This window comes from Hemicordylus capensis, chromosome 6 (genome assembly GCF_027244095.1).
Source record: "Hemicordylus capensis ecotype Gifberg chromosome 6, rHemCap1.1.pri, whole genome shotgun sequence".
Taxonomy (NCBI): domain Eukaryota; kingdom Metazoa; phylum Chordata; class Lepidosauria; order Squamata; family Cordylidae; genus Hemicordylus; species Hemicordylus capensis.
In genome coordinates this window covers 25,251,291-25,269,375 of record NC_069662.1, presented here as the reverse complement: position 1 = coordinate 25,269,375, position 18,085 = coordinate 25,251,291, and positions in this window count along the sequence as shown.

Below are 18,085 nucleotides of genomic sequence, written 5' to 3'. Positions count from 1 at the left end.
GCATGCATGGATCTCAGGGGAAGGGGTTGGCCCCTGCTCCCCTTCTGGTACAATAAATAGAACAGAACCACTGAAAAAACTGTGGGGCTTTCTTTAAACCCAAAGTTAGTGTTCTACTGATCATGGTAGACTTTGCCTTGCTAGTACATATCATGCTACACCATTCTGGGGTTCTGGGTTACAGCTGGGGGCCCCAGGCTGGACATGTGCATATACACACAGAGAGAGAGAGTTAAGGCACCCCTCTATACAGTTGGAGGGAGCAGAAAACTCCATAGAAATTTTGAAAATGCAAGCACTGACCAGGCATCCAGGGCAATCAATGCCCTGCTCCCCAAGCAGAGCACATGCTATACCTTTGGATGGATGCCTTGGTGGGCAGCTACACTAGATCAGGTGTGTTATTAATGAAAGGGTTCCTTGCATGTTTGCCCCTTGCCCTTCTGGAAGTTGTCAAAATGTTTTGTATGGCAATTTTGAGTAAAGCCCCATCTTGCCTGGTAACATGCCAAGGTGTTTGTTGCCAATTGCTAAGGAAATCCAATTCAATGGACAGGATCTGACAGCACATTAGTGGCACTACGTGTTGTGTCTTTATGTGACTGGACCACAGGAAGGTTACCATGCCCAAGGTTACTCCTCTTTTATTCCAGATGTAGCACTGATGGGAGTCCCAACATGCACAGGGTTGGTACATTGGTAATAAATCACCAAGAAAAGAAGAGGGAAAGGAGAAATGGATTCTGTTAGGGCTGGAGATTTTCTAGGGTTTCTTTTCTAGATGGGGAGAATTGTTTGTGACTTTGACCAAAGAGAAGCCTGAGTGGGAGATTCACTCCAGCTGAGTGCCTGCCTCAGCTTGTGGCAGAGGTCACATTCCTGAGTACAGTCAGTTTGTTTGCTGAGGAAGTAGCATTCCAGGAAAGAGTCAGTTGCCTGCTGGTCTGAGAGCAGGAGAAAGCAACATGTTTGTATTTCTCTCCTAAAGAAGACAACAAGCAAGGGAACACAGCAAAGAAAGCACAGCACTTCGGCACCAACAATGCGAGGAAATGTAGTCGGGAGGTCCTGGAAGAAAATTTAGGCTGATATGTAGTGTATTGAAGTCCAGAACCCCCAAGGTAGCATTCTCAGAAATGCTACCTGTACTATATTCAGATACAGTACGACAGGCAGAGCTGAGGGGTATCAATGCATAGATAAGATGTTGGTGCTGGGATGAGGAGGTTAGATTTGTTAGGCACAGAGATACATCTTGGGGCAAGCAAGGCTTGTTCAAAAGAGATGGTCTGCACTTGAACCAAGATGGAACTAGACTGCTGGTGCTTAAAATCAAAAAGGTTGCACTGCAGCTTTTAAAATGATGCCTAGGGAACAGCCAACAGGAGCTGGAGAGTATCTGTTTCAGCAAATGCCAGCCTTTAAAGTGCGAGGGTGCAAAGGATTCAGATAAAACAGAAGGAGACAGAGTAGAACCACTTAAAGAGCAGACAGAAGGCTGTTCTAGCAGGTCAAAGAGATCAAAGAGCCAAAAGAAAGATAGCATACAACAGGTAAGAGATTCAGCATATAGGTGCTTGTATGCCAATGCCAGAAGCCTCTGAGCCAAAATGGGCGAGCTGAAGTGCTCGGTTGCTAATGAAGGAATAGACATAGTGGGCATAACAGAAACATGATGGAACAGTGAGAATCAGTGGGACACTGTTATGCCTTGATATAAACTCTATAGAAAGGACAGGGAGAGGCACCTTGGAGGTGGAGTAGCACTGTATGTCAAGCAAGGGATCGAATTGAACAAGCTAGAAAACCTAAGAGGACCAGAGTCCTCCACAGAAACCCTGTGGGTGACAATACAAAGCCTGAAAGGAAATGTGCTGCGGGGGACGTGCTTTCACCCTTTGGATTAAAACACTGACAGTGAGTGGTAGTTGCAGGACGAAATCAGTGAGGTGTCAAGGAGAGAGAGGCAGGGCTGTAATAATGGGTGACTTCAATTACCCACACATAGACTGGTCACATTCACAGTCAGGTAATGACAAAGAGGTCATATTTGTAGATATGCTGAATGACTGTGCCCTAGAACAGTTGGTTTTGGAACCAACCAGAGGGAAGGTGACCTTTGACTTAATCCTGAGTTTCACAAAGGACCTGGTGTGTGATGTCAGTGTCATCCACACGCGTAACAACAATCGGGCAAGGGGAGACAGTTGTCTAGGGGCCCCACTGCCTGGAGGGGCCCCCCAGAGGCACCTCACATGACTCCCCATTGCCCCCTGCCCAGCCCCAAGGCCCCTCAGCCACTTGCCCTGTTCGCCGTTTCTGCTGCTTGTTCTCTTGGCCCGCAATGGAAGCAGCAGACAAGCTGCAAAGAGCTCCTTTTCTCCCACTTCTCAGCTGATCGGCGGGTGGGCGGGGCTTCCACGGAGGCCTCTGTGTAGGCCTCTGTGAAGTCTGTAGGGCCCAAGCAAGCCAGGAAGGAGGAGGCAGCCAGAGTGGCCACCACTGTTCTCTGCAGCAGAAGACCCCTTGCTGCCCTGCCCAACCCAGCCCAGCATTTGCCAGGTAGAGTGTGAACTCCTTTTTGTGGTTACCTTCCCCCCCCCCCGGATATATAGGGATCTGCTTGCCATAAGGCTTTGATATGGGGGGTGGGACTGAGAAGTCTCTGAATATTTATTTTAAAACAGCTTGGCAAATTTGCTGGCTTAAAATAAAACTATCTAAAAAGTCCTATAAGTGGCTTGTTTCATGGCTGAAAATTACAAAAACTATTGGAACAAACAGTTATTTTATTCATTCATTCATTCATTTATAAATACACTTATGTTCAAGTTGTTTTGCAACCCAGAAGGTCTGAGTGAGAACTGTGAAGCATGTGTGGTGCTTTTATTTTATTTTTCTTGTGTGTGAACTGCTCCCCAATAACTCTCAGGGACTTCAGGGTAAATCTGGCCATGTGAATGCAGCACCTCCATTCCAGAGGAGAGGTGTGTTAAAGGGCTTTAAAAGCCTCATGTGAAAAACCTCCTGGAATCAAACTTTACTGAATTTGTTCAGAATTCTGAGAAAACAAACATAGGCTCACACTGCATGGTGGAAAGTCTCCTTTGCTAATCTGCAGCGAGGGGGCCATTTTAATAATTAACATTGCTATTGTGTTCTAGGCATTAAAAGTAGCACAGATGTATAGTACTCAATGTATATCACTATATATTGTGACGTGTGCGTGTGTGTATTCAGTGAAATGTATTTCCAGGCAGCATACTTATTTTGAAATATCAGACTTAAATCCTTGGGGACCTGGGGTTTGCGGAGGCCCTGGACTTTGAGTGTGGGGGGGTGCATTTTAAAATCTCGTCTCTGGGCCCACTCCAACCTTGCTACGACCCTGGTATCATCGACCCCTTTGGGAACAGTGACCACATGGGCATAAGTTCTATTGGGCAAGGGGAGACAAATGTCTCTAGGCCCACAAGGCCTGGAGGGCCCCCCATGGTCCCTTAACCAGTCCCCCTTGCCTTGCCTGCTTGCTCCCTCTCCTGCTAGCCCTCCTGCTCTGGGTAGGGGAGTAAAGCAGCCTGCAAGATGCTGCAGCCCCTTCAGTCTCCACCTCTCACCTGTTCAGTGGGTTGGTGGGGCTTCCAGAGAGGCCTTCATGCAGGCTTCCCTGAAGCCTGAACTCGAGTGCCAGGAGGCAGGCAGCCAGGCACCAAAGAAGGAAGGAAAGAGTGAAGGAGGCAGGGTGGCCAGTGCTGGCTGCTCTTGCGCACCACAGCTCTGCCCAGCTTTTGACTCCTCAGGCTTAGTAATGGAGGTAGGATGTGATTTCCTTTTTGTGGTTATTCCCCCCACCCTAGATATTTAGAGATTGCTTGCCATACAGCTTTAATGTAAGTGGGGGGTGGGTTAGGGCAGATTGAAATGACTCTGAATATTTAATTCAGAGATTGAGGAATTTGATGGTTTAAATTAAAAAAAATTAAAAAACTATTTTTAAAAAAGTAGTTCCACCCTGATATGGAAGAATCTGCCATTTGCCTTCATAGAAAAACAACCCCATTTCAGCACCAGCCTTTAGATCACCTGGAATGACTGGGCACAGGGCTTTGGTTTTGAGCAGAGAGATGTGGGAGGAATATGTATACTTAAATTGAAGTGGATTGGACAAATTGTTGGTTTTTAATATTTTTTAAATTAAAAAACCATCAAAAAAAGTCCTATTAGTGGCTTGTGTCATGACAAAAAATTACAAAGTTCTTTAGGTTTCAGTGAAATGTACTTCCAGCTAAATGTGGTAAGATTTGATGGCATAGGCTGGAATTCTCTAGACACTTACCTGGGAGCAAACTGTACTGAATTTGTTAGGATTGATGAGAAAACATACATAGGATCGCATTGCATGGTTGAAAGTCTCCTTTGTTAATCAGCAGTGAGGGGCCCATTTTAAAATCTCATCTCCAGGACCACTCCTTGCTACACCCCTGAGTGACCATAGTGTGATCAAATTCAGCATAAATGTGGGAAGAGAATCAACTAGGAAGTCAAATTCAAATACTTTGAATTTCAGAAGAGGAAACTTCTCCAAAATGAGGAGTATGGTGAAAAGAAAACTGAAAGAGAAAATTAGGTGAGTCACTTCACTCTAGAATGCATGGAGTTTACTCAAAAGCACAATACTAGGAACCCAGTTAGAAGGTATACAAAAAAGGAGGAAACATATCACTAAGTCCAGGAAGATGACAACATGAATAAGAGACAATATCAAGGAAGTCATAAAAGGGAAGAAGTCCTCCTTCCAAAACTGGAAAGCCTTCCCAAATGAGAACAGAAAGGAAAACAAACTCTGACAAAAGAAATGCAAGCTGACAATAAGAGAGGTGAAAAGAGAGTTTGAGGAATATTTAGTTAAAAGCATCAAGGGGAATAACAAAAACTTATTTAAATACATCAGAAGCAGGAAAACTGCCAGGGAGGCAGTTGGATCTTTGGATAACGAGGGAGTGAAAGGGATTCTTAAGGAGGATATGGAGGTTTCAGAGAAGTTAAATGAGTTCTTGGCATCTGTCTTCATGGCAGAGCACACTGAGCATATACCTGTTCTTGATCCAGGCTTTTCAGGGATGGAGGATAAAGAACTGTCAGATAGAACTGACAAAAGTTGATGTTCTAAACAGTCTGGAAAAATTGAAGACTAGCAAATCACCAGGGCCAGATGGCATCCATCCAAGAGTCCTTAAAGAACTCAAATGTGAAATTGCCAATCTCCTTGCAAAAATATATCTTATCCATACAATCAGGCTCTGTACTGGAGGACTAGAAAGTAGCAAATGTAACACCAATTTTCAAAAGGGATACAGGAGTGATCCGGGAAATTACAGGCCGGTTAGCTTTACATCCATTCAAGGCAAACTGATGGAAAGCATCCTGAAGGATAAAATTGTAAAGCGCATAGAAGAACAGGCCCTGCTGGGGGAGAACCAGAATGGCAAAGGTAAATCTCTGCAAAGTCTTGCCTCACAAACTTTTGGAGTTCTTTTAGAGTGTCAACGAGTGTGTGGGACAAGTACATGTGTGGATGGCTAACTGGTTGAAGAACAGGAAACAGAGGGTAGGGATAAATGGAGAGGGAAGTAAGAAGTGGGGTCCTCCAGGGATCTGTACTGGGACCAGTGCTTTTTAATTTATTCATAAATGATCTACAAGTCAGGGTCAGCAGAAAGGCGGCCAAATTTGCAGATAACAAACTCTTTTGGGTAGTGAAATCCAAAACTGAGTGGGGGGAGCTCCAAAAGGATATGTCCAAACTGGGGGAGTGGGCGACAAAATGGCAAATGTGGTTCAATATTGGCAAGTGTAAAGTGATGCACAATGGGATGTAAAACTCCAACTTCAAGTATAGGCTGATGGGATCTGACCTGTCGGTGACTGACCAGGAGAGGGATCTTGGGGTCGTGGTGGACAGCTCGTTGAGAATGTCAACTCAATGTGCGGCAGCTGTGAAAAAGGCCAATTCCATGCTAGGGATCATTAGGAAGGGGATTGAAAATAAAACTGCTAATATTATAATGCCCTTATGCAAAATGATGGTGTGGCCACACCTCAAGTACTGTGTACTATTCTGGTCACCACATCTAAAGAAGGACATTGTAGAACTAGAAAAGGTGCAGAGAAGGGCGACCAAGATGAACAGAGGCCGAGGTTACCTTCCTTATGAGGCAAAACTACAACACCTGGGGCTTTTTAGTTTAGAAAAAAGACAACTGCGGGGAAACATGATAGAGGTCTATAAAATCATGCATGGTGTGAAGAAAGTGGAGAGAGAGTAATTCTTCTCCCTCTCACATATCACTAGAACCAGGGGTCATCCCATGAAATTGATTGCCATGGAATTTAGGACCAACAAATGGAAGTATTTTTTCATACAATGCATTATTAACTTGTGGAATTCTCTGCCACAAGATGTGGTTGACAGCCAGCAACCTGGATGACTTTAAGAGGGGTTTGGATAACTTCATGGAGGAGAGGTCTATCAATGCTAATAGTCAGAGGGCTATAGGCCACCTCCAGCCTCAGAGGCAGGATGCCTCTGAACACCAGTTGCAGGGGAGCAACAGCAGAAGAGAGTGCATGCCATCAGCTCCTGCTTGCATGCTTCCCAGAGGCATCTGGTGGGCCACTGTGAAACAGGATGCTGGACTAGATGGGCCATGGGCTTGATCCAGCAGGGCTGCTATGTTCTTATTTCTGCTAAGCACCATGGTTTCACACCACCAAAGGATTCACATGTATGTACTTTGTGAGGAAGCAACCTTTCCCCCCCTAACACATTTGTACACGGCCCAAAACCTAGGTCTCTGGGTGATTCATATCAAATTTAAAAAACCTAGTTGTTCAATTTCTGATGTTATAAGGACTTCATGCACTTATGCATATGTCTCTTCAGGCCTGAATTGCTGAGGACCTGCTGGGCACCTGTGCCCATAATGTCTTCCCATCTTTCCTGTGTAGATTGATAAGTGGGGGGGGGGATCTGATCCTGGGGAACATGAGTTTCCTGCAATGTGTTTTCCCCCTTAAAATGAATTATTGGTAGGGATAAGTTACTTCTTTTGCCATGAATCAACAGGGTAGCAAAGTCTCGGACATAAGCTCTGAGAGGTGGCCACCGAGAAACACAGCTACCTAGAACTGATGCCTTTCTGGGCTGCTCCGAGCCAACCACCCAATGGCTGCGGGAGGAGCTTGCGGATGAAACCAAGATAACAGCAGTGGCAGAATTTGGATGCCACGATGCCACCTTCAAACCTCAGGTTTCAACAGCAGGATGCACTACAAACCGAAAGTTCAAATTCAGGTTTGCAGACAAAAACCAGTCCACAGTTGGGTGACAAAACTGTAGCTTCACACATTTGGACCGCCACAAATTCGAACCTCTGGCATGTTTGCCTCCAGTTGGGCTTTATGTCTGAAGATGACCAGAGTGGAAGGCCTAGAATGAAGCAGAACTTGTGCAACACGGAAAGTGGCAGTATTAAAAACAGGATTTAAAATGCTGTAAAAAGAAACATGAAACAAACTGTTTAAAGGATTACATGGAATTTCAGCAGCTTTATTTCCATTGTTGAAAAGAATGCTATTCAATAGATCAATGGTTCTGAAAAGTGGCCAAAGGCTGGGAATGATGAGAGTTGTAATTCGACATCATCTGGGGACATACCCTTCACTGCACTTATACTTTCTTCAACCCTGGACAAATAAGCAACTGTTCTGAGGCTGCAGCACCAGATAATGCTCAGACAGATATCGATAAAACAGGGAACATCAACAAATTAAAAATAATTCCTTACGTCAGATCTTCCGACAATGTCTGCCCTGGTTCTTCCGTGAAGGTGACTGGAAGGAAGACGATGCCTGTCCGCGAAGCAATCCCACCAAGGACAAAGTCCCCTGTCTTGTGATATTTGTGCAGTGGAGGGTGTGGGCCACTCATCCAACATTTAGTAAATTCAGCCTTGCATTCCATGTAAGGAAGAAGTGTGACCAGCAAGACCACAAATGCCACCATCCTGAACATAAGAAGCAATATTCTTTTTACGCACAGATTCTCCATGTTCATCTGTAACACTATCATCACACTCTGCATGATTAAAACAAAATGACTTTAATGTCCCTTCTATCCACTGATGAGCTTGAAACCTAGAGCATAGAATGGAGGCTAGCATGCTACCACTGTGGGGAAGTGATGGTGAAGGCTGTAATTTTGGTGCATCAGAATTCCCTTCTTTCAAATGGAAAAGGGCATTCAGAAGACCCAGATCCTTTCCCCTATCCTTGGCTGATCTCTGCCCTCTGGAAATCCAAGAAGACACAAATACAATTTGTAAAATTAAAACATTTATTCTCACCCAGTTTCTTGATAGTCTTAGGGAACAGCAGCAAAATGCAGTTTTCTGGCAATAGGTGCCTCCTTCTTATCACAAGAAAACTAACTAGAGATTGATCAAAAGTTTGAAAAATCAAATTATTCTAAGTCAGGAAGTCTGTGTGCTGGTTTTTTCTCCTCCTCTCTTCTTTGATAATTCTCCTATTATCCTGCCTTCTTCATATATATATCTTTTTCCCCTCCCCCTTACAATTTTTGCCCCTTGTTTGTTTCATCATTGATTGGTCAGATTAATTCAATATACCCTTGCCCTGTAAACCAATTGGTCAGTTGGCCAACAGGCTACCAATGTATGTGAAAGTGGTGCAAATGGATCAATACTGATGCATGTACATTTGCATCTTCCATAGAAGGTATCTTGTGACAAAAATCTACTTCAAATAATTTCCTGTCTCTTCTATCATAAAAACAAGAATGGGCTTTTTGTGGTGAGCATATCCTGCCAAAGCATTGTTACACCCCATTTACCCTCCATGTTTCCTTTTTAAGTAGGACCTCACCTATGTTGGAAAGTGACCTAGGCAATTTGTCCATAGAAAATGCCCTTACTGAGTTCTTAAAAGGGGCATTGTAACAAACAGAGTTTGGTACTGCTAAGCTGAGTAATCAAATTCACTGTTTTATTAATCTATTTCTGGATGGATTTCATATTCATTGTTTATTTACTTATTTATTTTATTTATTACATATATATCCCGCTGTTCCTCCGAGGTGCTCAGAGTGGTGTACATGCTTATTTTTATCCTCACAAAATAAAATAACACCAATATGTTGATGTTCATGAGTACAGAGTGTGCATCCTTACTAATAATTAAGTTACTAATGTGACTGCAGCTAATCAGAAAACAGAGGCAGGACACAATATTCTCATGGTAATGTAAAGGGATTTGGGCTTTGATTATGAGGTGCTGCATGCAAAGTCAATTGGATGTCATATTCATACAGGATACCTATGACTCCCAGTGTGGTAATGAAAAAGGGTCCCTCCCCCCACTGTTTTACCACATAACACAGGTAGAGGCCAGGATGCTAGTGTAATCTGAAACTCTTGGAAAAAAAGGTTATTTAACTGTTGTATATTCTGCACATTTCTTCTCCAAGAAAAAAAAGTGGATATTAGGGACAAGTGGACCAGTCCACATGTTCAGTTCATCTCAGCATATGGAGATGCCATTGTTAAAGAACAAAGAAAAAATATTACTAGAGAAAACAGAAAAGAGACAGCATATACAGTATTATCCAAGGAATAAGTATCAGAGATCAAGCCAGCAGACACTTACCTTTCCCCTTTCCTAGCATTAGCTCTGATTATTACCGGGGAAATTTATAACATTTTCTGCAGGTGTTGTGCTTGTTTTGCTACTGACCCCCAGAAATCCACAAGGCTTCAGACCAGCAAGAGGATTAATAACAGTTCTTTTGATAATCAAAGAGGAGGTAATTGTCAGTTGGACACTAGAGTTTTGCTTGTAGCAGAAAGAAGTTGTCCCATGGGAAAACAAGAAAAGAATTGCTCCCTTTCCCTTAGAAAGAAGATGAGAAATTGTGAAATATGGTCTGGAGTTAGTAAATCAATCAATCTCTTTGATCAGAATTCTTACATACTTAAAAATATGCACTCGACAGTCTCATAGCTCCTAAAAAAATGAATCCTGGATATCTAGGGATGGATGGATCCCTATTTCCATTCTGTCTTAACTTTGCAGCATTTCCTTTGATTTTCTTTCCACTATAATCTCTGGAAAATTATCAAGTAGATATTTATTTTTTAAAACAAGCAGAAAGTATGCTTGAAATCCATAGACATATCTGTATCATATTTACAGGTGAAACTCGGAAAATTAGAATATCGTGCAAAAGTCCATTAATTTCAGTAATGCAAATTAAAAGGTGAAACGGATATATGAGACAGACGCATTACATGCAAAGCGAGATAAGTCAAGCCTTAATTTGTTATAATTGTGATGATCATGGCGTACAGCTCATGAAAACCCCAAATCCACAATCCCAGAAAATTAGAATATTACATGGAACCAAGAAGACAAGGATTGAAGAATAGAACAATATCGGACCTCTGAAAAGTATAAGCATGCATATGTATTCAGTCTCCACCTATGAGGTAGAACAACTAATTCTGCAGCTGAAGGGTGGAAAAGCACCCGGGAACGATTACATCCCTCCAGAACTATTAAAGGCTCATATAGACTGGTGGGCCCCAGCACTGGCTCTTTTGTTCACCTATATAGACCAAACTGCACAATTCCCTCAGGAGTGGGGCTCAGCCATGGTGGTCCCGATCTATAAAAGAGGAAATAGGGAGGATCCCTTTAACTACAGGCCAATTAGCCTTTTGAATATAATAAGTAAATTGTACGCCAAACATCTGTGTGTAAAACTTTGCTCTTGGATGGAGCAGGAGCATATAATCCATGATGAGCAAGCAGGTTTTAGACCGAATAGATCGGTTATGGACCATTGCTTAATTTTACAACAACTTGTGGATAAACAAGTTAGGGTCCATAAAGGACCACTGTTCGCCGCTTTCGTGGACCTTAAAATGGCCTTTGACTCAATTTCAAGGAGTCTACTATGGACTAAATTGGCTAGTACATCTATAGATCAAAGGCTTTTATTATTGCTCATCAAGCTCCATGAGAACTCCTCTTTAAGAGTACGTTTGGACACTGCCGGCAATTTCACCAATTCAATTCCAACAGAGAAAGGTGTGCAGCAAGGGTGTGTGTTGGCCCCTTATTTATTCAATCTGTACATTAACAATCTGATTAATCGGCTGCAAAATGTTGATATCCACGCACCTAAATTAGCCAACAAAAAGATCCCGATCCTGATGTATGCGGATGACGCGGTTATTTTATCTCAAACCAGGGTCGGGCTCAAAAGAGCTTTAGATGTTCTAACATCTTATTGCCAAGAGGAACACCTGACAATCAATTATAATAAATCTAAAATTATGTGCTTTAAAAATAAACCAAGGATATTTACATGGACCTTGGATGGACACAAATTAGAACAGGTCAATCAAATAAAATATCTTGGGGTGGTTTTTCAACAAAATGCTGGGAGAGCGGCACATATGAGAATGGTAGCTGACTCAGCAAAACGCAGTGTGGTGGCAATTAACAGATTTTTCAGAACACAGGGAGCAGGTTTCATTCCTGCGGCTTTAAAACTGTATTCAGCAAAGGTTATCCCTCAGCTCTTATACGGGATCCAACTGGAACCTTATGCGAACTTTGACATGCTAGAAAGAATTCAATCCGGCTTTTTGAGAGCTATCTTTGGGACTACAAGATGCACCTCAAATGTAACACTGCGCATGGAGGCCGGCCTCATAAAGATTGAATCTCGTGCCTGGCTTTTAATTATTTACTTTTGGTTGAGAGTCCACCTATGCCCGGTGGGCCTTATTCCTCAGTTTCTATCGTTAAACCCACAACCGCAGTGGTGCACTGTAGTTAGTAAAAAGCTTGCTGCTCTAGGAATAGACCCTGAACAACTGCTGGAGTTAGACTTGTCAAATGCGAAAAGAATAGTAAAACAGCATTTGACAGATATTGAATTGCAAAATAACCGGGCCTCTTTGACAGAATTCTACAAAGGAGTAAGAACTAGATGGGATCTTTCACCAGCAAATTATTTGTCCCATATTACATTCAGCAAATTCCGGTGGGCATTTACAAGGGCAAGAACAAATTCTTTTCCCTCTGCATTATTAGCCGGGAGATACAGTGGTGTTCCCTTGGAAGAACGCTACTGCAGATGCGGCAGTGGGGAAATAGAATCTATTGAGCATATTCTATTATCCTGTAAATTACATAGGCAACCAAGGGAGCACTTAATTTTACCTCTGGTCTGTAAACAGACAGATCGATCTGCTGAACAACTTGTTAAATACTTACTTTTTGATGAAAATGTTTTAAATTTTAACTCCGTAGCCAAATTTTGTTATATTGCTTTTAAGATGTATAATGAGAACCTATAGAGTTTTCTATAAACTGTTCTGCTGTTTGCATGCATGGATTGTTTGGTCTAGGACCGTAAATAAAACTTGACTTGACTAGAATAGAACAATATCGGACCTCTGAAAAGTATAAGCATGCATATGTATTCAGTACTTGGTTTGGGCCCCTTTTGCAGCAATTACTGCCTCAATGCGGCGTGGCATGGATGCTATCAGCCTGTGGCACTGATAAGGTATTATGGAAGACCAGGATGCTTCATTAGCGGCCTTCAGCTCTTCTGCATTGTTTGGTCTCATGTCTCTCATCCTTCTCTTGGCAATGCCCCATAGATTCTCTATGGGGTCAGGTTAGGCGAGTTTGCTGGCCAATCAAGCACAGTACACTGTATACTTTTCAGAGGTCCGATATTGTTCTATTCTACAATACTTGTCTTCTTGGTTCCATGTAATATTCTAATTTTCTGGGATTGTAGATTTGGGGTTTTCATGAGCTGTACGCCATGATCATCACAATTATAACAAATTAAGGCTTGACTTATCTCGCTTTGCATGTAATGCGTCTGTCTCATATATCCGTTTCACCTTTTAATTTGCATTACTGAAATTAATGGACTTTTGCACGATATTCTAATTTTCCGAGTTTCACCTGTAGTTTGATCTTTGGCAGAGCAGGAATCTCTAGTATGGCTATGCTGGTGGATAGTGCAGACTGTTATACTGGGTTGAATAGTACTATGGCCAGGACAATAATGAATGACCAAATAATCCACTCAATCATTTTGCACCAAAGAATCCTCTCAGAACACCTCAAAAATCTAAAATAAGAACAGAACCCAGTACCCCATGGGCTTGTGGTTTGTGGTGGGTGGTTGGCACCCCATGTGCACTACATCACAACCCATTTTTGGTCACCCTGGCACCACCCATGCGGAGTTATGGGGCCATTGAAATCCCCATTATTCCCTACAGGGGGAAATTAAAATGCGCCAACATCAACAATTTGAAAAAAAACCATCCCTTTGGCCAATTTCTTTGGAATTTGGGTGGTAGCTGCCACCCATTGGGCACTAAAACCTAACTTACTCTGCTGCCCCAGAACCCATTTTTTCCAAATCAATTTGGAATTGGATAATTTTGAATCCGAGTCAAATCAGGGGTGTTTCACAGCACAGATTCGGGCTTGAAATGAATCTGGCTAGTTTGATTCAAGTTCAGATTGAATTGAAAAATCGATCCATGCACATCCCTAGTACCTATGGCACAATCTCTGTGTTGTACCCTAGGGATGTGCAAACAGGTTCGAATCTGAACCAATTTGAATCCAAACCCGTTCAATCCAATGGTTCAAACTCAGACCAAATATGGCACTGATCTTGCAGTGCCAGACCAAGTTGTAACTGAACCAAACACAGTTCAGTTTGAATCGGTTCAACCAGATTCGGAGGATCTAGCCTCCATTTTGGACACCAGTGGCTAGGGACGTGCAAACAGGTTCATATCTGAACTGGTTCAAACCCAAATCAGTTTGGTTTAATGGTTTGAACTCGGACCAAACGTGGCAATGATGTGCCAGTGCCAGTCCGATTTTCAACCAAACTGAACCCGGTTTGATTTGAACCGGTTCGAAAAGATTTGGAGGTTCTAGTCTTCATTTTAGGCACAAGAGGCTATTTTGTGTCACGTGTCCCTTTAAGTGATTGGCCGAGCTCCTGCTTCCCTGATTGGCCAAATGTGTCTGGCCCTTTGGTAGGCTTGGTAGGTTGCCATTCATGAGGAACTGTCACCCAAATGGCCAGAGTGGGGGGGCGGGACAAGGGATGATTCTAAAGGAGGGAGATTCAACTTGTATTAAAAGGCAAGTCCCTGGCCTTGCAAATCCACTCCGTGTCTGCTGACTGGAGAAAGAGAGAGCTGTTGCTGCTTTCCTTGCTGGCTGCTGGTTGTGAACAGTCTGTCTCTGTTTCTGCTGCTTTTCCAGCTCTGTCCTGCTTCCCTGATTGTTGTTGTTTTAAATCCATTTCTCATTTTTCTAGGTATCTCCCCTTTTTCTTTTTTGTGATTTTTCCCTGGCTGGCTTTCCCTTTAAAAGACTTTCTCTGCAGTCACATGACCCTGGCCTTTCCTCCTGTGCTGCTGCTCTAGCCTAGCAACCTGTCCAGGGCTTCAGGCCTTTGGTCCAGTTTTTAATAAGGATTTTTACACTTTCCCCCCGGCTGACTGATTTTCTGGTTAGATTGTGTCCCCAGACTTGCCCCCTCTGTGTGCACTGCAGTCAGGCACAGGTTGTGCAATTGGCCTGCCATGTGCCTTTGGACTGGTTTTTATTCATTATTTTTGTTTGGTTTTTGCCGTTTATTTTTGCAACTGGAGCAGGTGCTTATTTGTTTATATTATTTTTTTAAAAAAAAAAATCCCCATTGAAACATGCTGCTCACACAGCAGCAGCCAGCCAAGTCTCAGGGGAGAGGTCCTTACAGGGCTCAGGGCTCTGGCACTCGTAGTCTCTAGGCCCTGTGTTTCATTTTTTTGACCCTGTGTGTCCCCGGGCTCTCCCGCAGCTTCTTGGGGTGTTTTTGTTTTTGTTTTGTTTTTTGAGAGGGGAGGCAGGCTTTTTTCCTCCCATTTTTTTCCGGCTCTTTGGTGTGCACAGGTTGTGCACAGGGCCTGACATGTGCCTTTAGACTGTTATTTATTTATTATTTTTGTTTGATTTTTTGCCATTTATTTTTGTAATCGGAGCAGGTGCTTATTTATTTATTTTTTAAGAAAAGTTTTTGGTTGTTTGTTTTTTTTGAGAGAGAGAGGCAGGCTTTTTTCCTCCCATTTTTTTCCTGCTCTTTGGTGTGTGTTTTTTAAAGTGTGCTTTTGCACTTTGCTTCCACCCTTCTATTTTATTTCATCAGTGGTTATTTTAATTTGTTTCTTTGGGTGGGTGGCCCACCTTCAGGCTGCGCACCTGCCCTCCCCTTGGGCTGTGAGTGTGTTGCTGCTGCTGCCAGCCAGTGCTGTTCATCTGGGTTTCAGCCCCCTGGCTCATGCATGCAGCGCCACCGCCCAGGAAATAAAACTTCAGGATGACAGACAGGTGAGACCATTGCTTTTTGTTAACCCCTTTGCCTCATAGTTACTGATAAATAAGGCCTCCTGGGTTGGTTTTGGGCGAGGGTGCTATGGGTAGCAGTCACCCAGCTCTTTACCCCCGTTGAGGTGGTGGCACGATGGCTCTCCTACCCAGAGGAGTCTGCTGCTACTGATCCAGGTCCTGCAGTTGCACTACCAGAGCTGCCTCCCCACACACACAGTGCCTGGCAGTGTGGGGGTGCACTTGCCTACCAGAGAAACTGTTGCTTCCATGATGGGGGTGGAGGTCAGGGGCTTGACAGCTGCTGGCTCAGCCAGCCTATCCCTCTCTCTCATGGCCCCGCACCACTCCTCTCGCTACTCAGTGGGGCCCCTGCTGCTCAAATTGTGGTGTTTTCTCCTCGGTCCTCAGGGGCCAAGGCAGATACAGAAGAAATGTCTGCTGCTGTGGAAGAGGCACCCCCTCAGCCTCAGCCTCAGCCGGCTCCTTCTGGCATGCAGGGTGGTAGGGATGTAGGTGGTGGGCAGTGAGCAGCCCCAGTAGAGCTGCTGTCACCAAAGCAGCCTAAGACGGCATCCAGGATGTTGGAGGCCACCACAAGTGTTGTTGGGAGGCACTGTGAGGTACCTCAAAATGCCCCAATGCCCACCTGCTGTGTTCACTGCAGGGCACAGGTTAGGTGGGGGGAGGATGCTAAGCATCTGGGGAAGACCTACATATGGCGACGCATGCAGTGCTGACACCCGGATCTCCTTGCTCTTCTGACAGTGCGAGTGCGCCTAGTGTTCATTGACGCAGGGCACACTGCCAGTCAAGTGGTGGACAAAGATGCTGTCAGACAGCAAGCAGCGTCAGGGTGGGACTGACCCATGTCTCCTCACCCGGCTCATAGGGGAAATGATGGCCACTGACGACCAGCATTTCCAGCGGGTTGAGAACGCCAGCTTTTCCTGGATACTCCAGGCACTGGCTCCCGACTACACCATCCCCTCAAGGACCACCTTCAGTTGGATGGTGGTTTCTTCCCTTTACAGGAGATGCAGGGTACTCGTGTCAGGAATGCTAAGTGCAGAGTTTCCTGGCACCAGTGTGCATTTCCCCACTGATCTTTGGAGTGGGTGTTTTCATGTGCTGGTGACATGGTAACACCCCATCACTCCCAGCTGGACCCTTCCTTGGTCAAGCAGTTGGTCTTTCTCAAAGTTAACCTCCCCCAGCTGCGCCACCCCAAGCTGGAAGTTGAGCTGGGTGTGTGATTGGCCCATGTTTGACCCAGGGTGTTGTTCACCAGCCTGCAGCTTCTTCCGCTCGACCTGTACCCCTCCTCACTCTTTCCAAAGCCATGCCATGTCACAGCGTGCCATTAGTGCTGTGACATCACACACACACAGACACACAGGCACCAACTGTGATGCTGAACATCTCTGTTACACATGGCCAACAGCACTTTGGGGGCTGTGGGCACACACACATACACTAGGCGGGGTGGGAGTTGCATCAAGCATGGCACTGTGTATATTTCTTAATGTATACATTTGTAAATATGGAAATATAAATTTATTTAGACAGGTTACTTGGCTTGTGGGGTCAGTTGTAGTGGGATTGTGTAAATGTGTACACATGTAAATATGTAAATGTGTAAATTTCTAAATATGTAAATCTGTAAATTTGCAAAGGTGTAAATATGTTAGACTGACTGTAAATGTGTAAATGTTTAAGTTGGCAGATGTGCACTGTATGTGTAGATAGGCATGTGGAGATGTTTGTGATTGTGTAGATAGGTGTGTTGGAGGTTTCATTTGTGTAGATAGTTGTGTGGAGGTTTGTTGTGTAGATAGGTATGTAAATAACTTTACAGGTGTGTGTGTGTGTGTGTGTGTACGTACTTGTTTATATTATACAATAGTGTATGTATATAGCTTCTTCCATTTCTTTCCCCTCAAGTTAGTTTTAGCAGCCACACACATGCACCAAATACACATGCATTGCCAATGATGAGTCAGTGGTCTGGTGCCACCAGTATCTGAGCCTAGCCTTGCTATGCATGCTCTCAGCAAAGATGTTGTGGCCCTGCCAGTCTGAGGCTAACTTTCCTTTATTCTAGCATGCATGAAGAGAAGAGAAGAAGACAGCTCAAGATGCATTGTTTTAAATTTTTATTGGATATTGTTAATGGAACTGCCCTGGAGTATTTGGTCAGCACCCCAATGTTTGGGCTTTGTGGGGGAATTTGCTCTAAAAAGAGGGACAGCTCCACATTTGTTTTAATTTGTGCAAACATTCGGATTCAAGGTATGAATGGATGGAGACAAGGTTAAAGTTTCAAAATATAAAGAAGGTATTTCTTGAAGGGGGGGTACAGAAAAGAAAATTATATGGTTAAAGCAATATTACTATCAAACATACATTTAACTTCAATGAGACATTTTAGGTTAGAGTCCTAATTGTGTAAGTTCCCAGGCGTGCAAGAGAAAGAGCCCTGCAACAGGGAGATTGGTGGTATCTTAGATCTATGAAAGGGATAGAGAGGGCCCAGTTGCAGGGCAAACGTTCACCTTCTCCTGATCTGGATGATGGG